This window comes from Mastomys coucha, unplaced genomic scaffold (genome assembly GCF_008632895.1).
Source record: "Mastomys coucha isolate ucsf_1 unplaced genomic scaffold, UCSF_Mcou_1 pScaffold6, whole genome shotgun sequence".
In the NCBI taxonomy this organism is placed as follows: Eukaryota; Metazoa; Chordata; class Mammalia; order Rodentia; family Muridae; genus Mastomys; species Mastomys coucha.
In genome coordinates, this window is record NW_022196912.1 from 39,526,152 (window position 1) to 39,535,206 (window position 9,055).

At 48.3% G+C, this 9,055-nt stretch overlaps 1 protein-coding gene across 1 annotated transcript in view; it reads left to right on the forward strand.

Annotated features, from left to right (window-relative positions):
• The first annotated feature begins 8,334 nt into the window (after nucleotides 1–8,334).
• The window catches only part of Hpcal1 (hippocalcin like 1), a 104,957-nt gene continuing 104,236 nt past the window's right edge, over nucleotides 8,335–9,055 (forward strand). Inside the window, exon 1 of the mRNA XM_031355247.1 lies at nucleotides 8,335–8,582. The gene's annotated coding sequence lies outside the window, so the exon portion shown is untranslated. The remainder of the gene's footprint in view (nucleotides 8,583–9,055) is intronic.

Sequence of the window (9,055 nt, forward strand, 5' to 3'; positions counted from 1 at the left end):
AAAGGCAGGCTCTGGAAGTCTGTGGTTTCAATGTAACAGACTTTATTTCCACATTAGTTCCTTCGGGGGTGGGGTGCAGTAACATTCTGGCACCCCGCTGTGGGGCTTTTGCAATTTTTTCCCCTCAGGTTCTCTAACTAGAAGCACAAATGAGGGACTGGCCTCTAAATCTTTCCTAGATGTGGTCAAGTGACTCTTCAATTCATGCTTCTGATTACAACATGGAGTGTATGAACCCTTGCCCAGGCCCAACCTAGACCTGTGCTGAGGGTGGGAAATTCTACCATATTATTGCTTGCTTTGCTCTTTCTAGCCACAAATGAGAATCTCTTTTGTGGGAGGGAGATTTTTGTTGTTATTGTTGTTGTGTTTCGGGGTGTTTGTTTGTTTGTTTTTGAGACTGGTTTCTCTGTAGCTCTGGCGGTCCTAGAACTCTCTCTGTAGACCAGGCTGGCCTTAAACTCACAGAGTGCTACCTGCCTCTACTTCTGTAATGCTGGGATTAAAGGCTTACTATCACCACCATGCAAAGCTGAATATCTTGAATGTGTTGATTCGCCATTTGCACTTTTGTTTTCTTCTGTGAAATTCCCTTTTTGTTTCCTAAGAGGCTTTTCAAGTTGTATTCTGTGATACTTATGACAGTGGATCCCCACAGGCTAAGCGAGGCAAGGGGAAATCTACTTAGATGTCTGTATTCCAGGGCCTACCTCCCACTTAACATTTATTATTTATGAGTTGAGGTAAATGCCTTCCTCTCTGATGTTTCCAGCTTATCCATTTGTGTAGCACACAGTTCAGTAGGCTTTAGTGGGTATACAATGTATGAATCACTACCTGATTCGAAGAAAGAAACCCTGTGCCATCAGCTCTTTATCTCTTCTCTCCTCTAGAGTTGGCCCCTGCAGACAGGAATCTACTGTTAGTCTCCATAGATTGTCTTTCTTTTTTTTTTTTTGAGCATTATGTAGAGAGGGACCATACAATACATGGTTCTTCCTGTGTGTGTGTGTGTGTGTGTGTGTGTGTGTGTGTGTGTGTGTGGTTTTTTTGAGACAGGATTTCTCTGTACAGCCCTGGCTATCCTAGAGCACACTCTTTAGACAAAGCAGGCCTCAAAGTTAAAAGATTCTCTTGCCTCTGCTTCCCAAGTGCTAGAATTAAAAGTATGTGCCACCACTGCCTGGCTACATGGTGCTTTGTATCTGGCTGCTTTCGCTTGTCATAATGGTTTCAGGTTTAACATCTCAGAGCATGTAGCAGTAGTTCATCTCTCTCTCTCTTTGCTCAGTTGATGATCCTTTCTTTGTAGACAACACTTTGTTAATGCACTTATTAGCAGATAGACTTGGTGTGTTTTTTAGTGAACCCTCTTCTGGATTGTATACACATTCTGTTATTTCTGAATCCAACCCCATATGCAGTGGACCCGCCCAGTCAGTCATATTGTGACCTGTATGCTTAATTTTTTGAACCATTAATCTGTTCTGCACAACCAATCAGCACTGTGTTGTATTGTCATTGGCCATGGCTTCCAGTCTTCATCTTCTTAGCCGCTTAGGTCCTCATCTTTATGGTCCTAGTCATCCTTGTAGGTGCAGAAAATTCACCTTTATATTTTTTGAAGTTTTTAAAATTTAAACTCTCTTATTATTATTATTGCTTATGTTTTGGCTTTCTTTTGTTTATTTTGAGACAAAGTCTTCTGTAGCTCAGGCTGGCCTCAAAATCTTTATATAATAAGAAATTATTGTGCAATCCAAAGTCATGAACACTTTTACTTATATCTACTTCTAGGAGTTTTATAGGTCATTGGTCCAGTTTGAGTTACTTTTGTATAGAGCATGAAGTAGGGGCCTAAATTTATTCTTTTTTTTTTTCTGTTTGTTTGTTTGCTTGCTAGATATATTTTGGAGACAGGTCTCATGTAGTCCAGGCTTGCCTAAAGCTTGCTGTGTAGCTGGGGATGACCTTGAACTACTGATCCACCTGCTTCTCCTCCTGAGTGCTGGGGTTACAGGGTGTGCCACCATGCCAAGCTTCCAGCTTTATATGTCTCTCTGGTCTTCCAGGTGTCCCAGCAGCATTGTTGAAAACACTATTCTTCCTCCTGTTGAATTATCTTCATAGTCTTAACAAGAGTCCCTTGACAGTGTGTGAGGATCTATTTCTGGACTTTGAGTTTTATTCTATCCATCCAGATGGTGATTTTGATGCCAGGACCACACTGCCTTGATTACTGTAGCTTCGTAGTGACGATGTTGCTCTTCCATATGGACACTAGAAAGCACATTTACCAACTGCCCTGGAAGAATACGTGACAAGTGGTTCTTAACGTGACGCCTCCAAACCTACAGCATCCCACATTATCTAGACCAATGGTTCTCAACCTGTGGATCTCCAACCCCGACAGGGGCCACACATCAGATATCCTGTACATCAGATATGTATATTACATATAGTTCATAACCGTAGCAAAACTATAGCTATGAAATAGCAATGAAATAATTTTATATGAGGAACTGTATTAAAGGATCACAGCATTAGGAAGGTCGAGAATCCTTGATCTAGACACTTGTCAGAAATGCACTTTTTTAGGAAGTGCCTGAGACTTGCTTCACTAAAAACCCTGGGCCTGTGGCCCATCAGTCAGCATTCTAACAGGTCTCTTATGGATTCTGCTGGGTGCTGAAGCCTGGGTTTCATTGCACTGTATCTTAACTGTCTTGCTGTCCACTGGGACAACCACAAACACATGGTTATTGATTGACCACTGGGGCTGTGGTCAATGCAAATACACTCAATTTCAAAGTTAATATGGAAAGGGAATACAAAATACCTCATTCATGATTTTCACATTGATTTTCACAGACATATAGGATTAAGTAAAATACACTGTTAAAATTGATCTCAGGAGTTAGGGAGATGGCTCAGTGCATAAAACAATTACCAGACAAGCGTGAAGACCTGAATTCAGATCCGTGGAACCCATGTGTTTTGGTCTCCATTCTCTGCTGCTGTGGTCAAATATTCTGATCAAAAAACAACTTAGGGAAGAAAAGAGCTTATTTAGCTTTGCTTCTATGTTATAGTTCATTATGGAGGGAAGTCAAGGCAGAAACTCCAGCAGGAGCCTGAAATAGAAACTTTGGAGGAATTCCTCCTGCCATGGAAACATGCTGCTTGCTGCCTCAATCGCTGGCTCACTTGTGTGTGGTGGTATGCATCTATAATTCCAGTGCTGGAGAGGCAGAGGCAGGCAGATTTCTGTGAGTTCGAGGACGGCCTGGCCCACATAGAGTGCTCTAAGTCAGCCAGGACTACAGAGTGAAATATTCTCTAACAAAATCAAAACAAAACAAAACAAACAAACAAACAAACAAAAACGGAGTGGAAGCACTTGCTGGAAATATGACTCAGTGGTTAGGAACACTGGGCACGCTTGCAGAAGGTCAAGGAGTGCTTCCTAGTACCTGCATAGTGGCTCACAATTGTCTACGACTCTAGGGAACAGACACCCTCTTCTGGCCTCCAAGGCGCACCAGGCATACACATGGTGTACAGACATAAATGCAGGCAAAACACTCATCCACATAAAATAAGAAAATAGTTTTTAAAAATTGAAGAAAAAAAAACAAAAAAAGAAAAACAAAACAATCCCCATGGGAGGTGCTCACTGAGTTAGTTTTCAGGGCATCAGTAGAGAGCAAAGCTGGAAAGGTGAGCAGTCGTTCCCAGTTTACACTGGTTTAGAACAGTGGTCAGGGCTGTTGTGTGTATTTGACTTTGGAATTTACCTTTTCTGTGAGGGAGCTGCAATCACACAGAACCTACGGGAACTCTCTCATTCTTCACAGACAAAGAAAAGACTTCAGTGTGCTGTATAGAGAGCCTCGGGCTGGGGCTTCTGACTCGTGTGTAGAACCCCACAGGCTGTGGTCTGTCCCTCCCTCTGGCTGTGCCAATCCACAGGAGTGCAGACCTGTAACCCAACTTGGCGACTGTGGAGTGAGTCCTCCAAGAACAACATTTGCAGTGGCTCAAGTACACTTCAGAGTTTATAAAGCCACTTTCCACCTCTTAATGTGTTTGAACCTACCAGCCTCTGGTTACCCGATGTCACAGTACCCTGAGAGAAGCGCAGAGCGGTCAGAGTTTTATTCTGTGACACTGACCAAACAGCTGGGGCCAGCATCCAGCTTTTCTATATATGTGCTGCATGGTCAGCTCTGACGGAGAAGGGAAGGAACAAAGGAGAAAGAAGAAGAGGACAATAAAGATGAGAGAAATGTGCCTATAATTTCCTGGACCCCTATCATGTTGTAGGCCTTGGCATGTACGTCAACTGTCTAAAATGATTAACATCCACACCTTAGACATTAAGAGCTGGATAGCTGGCAAAATGTCATAGTGGGTAAAGGAACTTTACCCAAACCTGATGATTTCTGAGTTCAAACCCTAGAACCCACGTGGTAAAATGAAAGAATGGACTTCCTGCAAGCTGTCCTCTGCCCCCCTCTACATGATCGCCACAGCACGTGTATGACCCCACACACAAACAAATAAATGTTTAGAAAAAAAAAAAAAGGAAGCTGGAAACTTGAATTCTGTATCAGGGCTCAGCTGGTGTGACTGTAGAGAATGTTCCAGACCTATCAAAGGTGGGGAGTGGATAAGAAGATATAAGAGAGGGTATTATTTAAATCTCACAATCACCTCATGAGATACTGTCTTTTTGGAGTCCTGAAGGCCCCACTTCCTCGTTCCTGATGCCTCAGCATTCAAGGTAGGTTAGAGGGCCTCAAAAGATACAAGGTGAGGCCTCCTCACATCCATGGGCAGGGTTCTGGGACCCTAGCCTTGCGACCAAGGAGAGGTTAGGGAAAAGAACAAGGAGTATGTCTCATGTGCTCTGCTTAGGTTGCTAAGACAAAATACCACAAACTAGTGCTGGAGAGATGGCTCAGGGATTACCAGCACTGGCTGCTCCTGCGGAGGACCAGGGCTCACTTCCCAGCACCCATGTAGCAGCTCACAACCAGCTGTATTTCCAGTTCCTGGGGATCCAATGAGCTTTTCTAGCTCACCTGTGGGAGCACTGTACACATGATGTGCCCAAACATAAATTCAGATAAAATACCTATACTCATAAAATAGAAGCAATATTTGTTTAAAAGCCACGTCCTAGATGTCTCAAACAACTTCATATATATATTGCCCACAGCTCCAGAGTTAGAGTGCCCAAGATCAAGGTCTAGGCAGGTTTAAAGTTGAGCCTCCTTGCTAGCTTTTGTCTTTTTACTGGGTCTCCTCCACAAAGCATTTTTCGTGGGTGCCTGTGCGTGCAGAGAGGGATTGATTTCTCCTTCTTTTCAAAGATCACCAGCACTGTTGATTAGGGAGGGCCAGGCCTTCTGATGCATTCAGCTTCAATTATCTCTTCAGACTATCTAGGTCTAGAATGACCCCCAAAGTTCTATGTTCTAAATGCTTGTCCCCCAGCATTTAGCCAAATGCTTGGTGTTATTGTGAGATGATAGAGGCCTTAAGACCTAGGACCTACTAGAGGTCTTTAAGTCACATTTGGGTACCCCTTAAGGGGATTGTGGGACCCTGGCCTCCCCTTCACTTTCCTTAATAGGCAGTCTGTTGCATCTTAGCTCCTATCATGATGAGCTACTTTTCACAGGCCCAGAGCGACTGGGCCCACCAATCACAGAGCAGAACCTCTGAGCTACATCTAACAAGCTTTTCTGTGTATAGGTTCTAAAATCTTTGTCTCCAAATTCATGATACTAGGGGCCAGTACTCTAATGTCTGAGGCAGGGAGATATACCCAATCCAGTCCACAGCAGCCAACAGCTCTAGATCACTCTAGTTTATCTTGATCTCTTAGAGCTTGCAAAGTTCTGCCTCTGCATCACAGTGCCTGCATGAGCCACGAGCCACATACATATTTTAAGAGAAGTCATGTATGTAGTGTGTCTCAGGGTTAAAAAAAAAAGGGCTCTCTGATCTAAGATCGTAAGACCTGAGTCATCTAAGGATGTGAGGGGGGATCTAGTAACTTAGCTGGCAGTACACAATCACCCCAAAGTCTCCCCTTCTCAGGCACCTCCTTGGGTGTCACCCCTGGGGTGCTGATAGGAAGGCCTCTGGCCATTTTCTCTGCTGGCTTCTGGGGTCAAGGGAAGAGTAGACAACATCACCAGGATGGAGCCTCACCCACTCCAATCCTGGCAGCCTGTCTCTACTCTGTAACATGTAAATAAAACATGATAGAAAATGAAGAGGCTGCGGAGACAATAGCAAGAGACTATGACCAGAAACCATGTTGATCTGAAAGTCTCCCAGGTAAGATGCAGACCGAACTCCCCCGACCCCCTTTCTTTCTTCAAGACAGGGTCTCACTATTTACCTCTGGCTGACCTGGAACTCACTTTGTAGACCAGTGCTGGGATTAAAAGTGTATATTACTACACCCAGCTACCCTCAGGTTTCTTAAAGTACGAATAAGTAAGCTTTTATTTAATTTAAAAATTATATTTATTTGCTTAGTGTGTGTGTGTGTGTGTGTGTGTGTGTGTGTGTGTGCACGCGTGCGCGCGCCTGGGTATCCAATAAAGCCATAACTCCCAGAGCCCCTTACAACCAAGTAGGTTCATCTGACTAATTCTGGACCATGAGTGTGGGCAGAGATGACTCACATTACTTCCAGGCCAGGCTCCTAAAAGACCTCCCTGGGGTACCACTTCTGCTAGGTTTTTTTTTTTTTTTTTCTAATGGATGCTGAGAACCAATGGTGGCCTGCAAAGAACTGAGATTCTGCTGAGGTCACTAGATAGAAGCCAGCAGATTTCTGGGTGTCTGAGTGAAGCCTCCCTCTTTTGTGTTGAATGAGAATGAATAGGAGACGACAGACAGGATGTCTGAAGGCTTCTGCCTCAGTCATCCACTTTCTGGGAACCTCCTACCTGCACCCCTAGATACCTGTGCGGCCCCGTGCTACAGAAAGGGGCAGACTGACCTTTGGTAGAGTCTTTACCGAGAAGGAAGCCGGCATGGCGGGAGAGACCCAAAGGCTAACCCTCTAAATCAGTCAGAAGGTGCCCTGTTAACTCTCGCAGCTATCATCCCCTTGAGTCCTCTGGGTTTAGTTTTGCCTTTCTGTACTAGAGGCAGGGAGGAGTGGAGAAGGCCCGAGGGCTGCCCTCCACCTCCGAGCTGCTCTACCACCCCGTTCCCCTGGCAGCCTTCTGAACAGTAGGAGTTCACTCACATGTTTTTGTGGAGGAGGATTTGAAGGAGGGATTTGAGTTTTTCCCTAGAGACGCCAGAGAGACAGTTTCATCTCTGCACAACAGGCTCGCCCAGCTCCTCATATAAGCTGTTTCTCTGGTTACCTGTCTTCTGGGATATTTGCAGTGGGTGGGCATGGCAGGTGCGATCTGCCAGAGTATGCTGGGAGTCTGAAGGAAGCACCACTGGGACCCAAAAGGAGATGTCAACCAAGTCCGCAACCCCCCTCACCAGGAAACTGAAACCACACTGAATGTCAGGAAGGCAATGACCCCAAGTAGGATCCTGGACCTCCTCGCTGTCCAGTTTATTAGTGGGGAAACTGAGGCTGAGGGAATCTAAGGGCTTTCTTGGCAAGATGGCTGGATGAGTTAGCAGAAGTAACTACAGCTGGAACGCAGGTCTTCCCGCCTCCGGGCCAAGCTCTTCTCTTAAACCAGGCGCGGGAAAGTGGGTGATAGGTGCACACAGGACTGGTGTGGAGAGCCTTGCAGGCATCCCAGATGGTCCTGGGGTGCCTAGGGCGACTCAAGCCTCTTTTCCACTTCCCTGGCCATTGGGACTGCACTTCCTTCCAAGTCGGCGGGGGGTGGGTGGGTGGAGGCGGGGGCGGGGCGGGGGCGGGGTGGGTGGGTGCTGGCGTAAAGCCGGCCCCTCTGGGCACCGCCTCTCGGCCTCTCCCCACCCGCAGGCCAGAGGCCAAGGGTTAGGGAGGTGGGACCTATGCTCGGCCCTTCCCCTGCTCTTCTTCCTCCTCCCTCACCCCCCGAGTCCCCTCGCCCCGAGTCCCAGTGGCCTTAACACCCAGCGGGGCCTCTTCTGCGCTGAGGATCTGCGAGTGCTCAAGGTGATATATGGACCAGAGTTGGCGCACCGAGGGTCCAGCAGTGGGTGTGACATAGGGCGGGGCGGGGCCAGGCCGTAGCGGAGGCGGGGCCAAGACTGGGGCGTGGTCTAAGCAGGAGGCGGGTCTGTTGGAAACTTGAGTGCCCGCCCTTGCGATGCGCCCCGCCCCGGCCTCCGCCTCCGGGTCCCGCCTTCTCTTCCCTTCCTTCCCGGGCTGGCGGCGGCTGCGGGTGGTGGACCTGCAGAGCGGCCGTCGCCCACACCTCGCTCTCTCCTGGGCCGGCGGATCCTTTTGTCTCTCGGAGCGGCGAAGGTCGCAGAGCAGGCGCGGCGACTGCGGGCGCACAGACACCCGCGCTCTCGGTCACCTCCCCAGCCTCGGCCACCACCGAACTTGGGCTCGAGAAGCCAGCGGACCGCGTCCAGCACCGGAGCCGGTAGGGAAGGGGAGGCTGCGGGACTGCGGGGCTGCGTGGAGGGAGCGTGGAAGGACCGGCTCGCTGCGACCCGGCTGTATGAGTGAGCGGGTGTGTGTGCTCCCGGTGCTGATGGTGCCTATTTCTCTGCGTAGTGGGCTTGCAGCTGACCGCGGACGGTGGCGTGGCTCTAGAATGGCGTGCCCTCGTGGGGATCGTTGTGCTCGATGGGATGTGCACTTTTCAGACTACGCTCGTGGAATTGTGTGTCGGGGCACAGTCGCCGGTGGATACTAGGGCTGGCGAGGGTCGAGGGGGAGCCGCTGTGCGCAGGGTGGGGGTGGCGGGGTGGGCGTGGGCGGTCTGCCCCGGCAAGCTGAACCCCGGGTTGGTGTCGCTCCACGCAGTGCGTAGCTCAGAAACCTGAGGGTACGACTAGAATCCCATGGGCAAAGTGCCTGCCTGGTGGACAGCGGGCGTTGACTCCCCCCCCC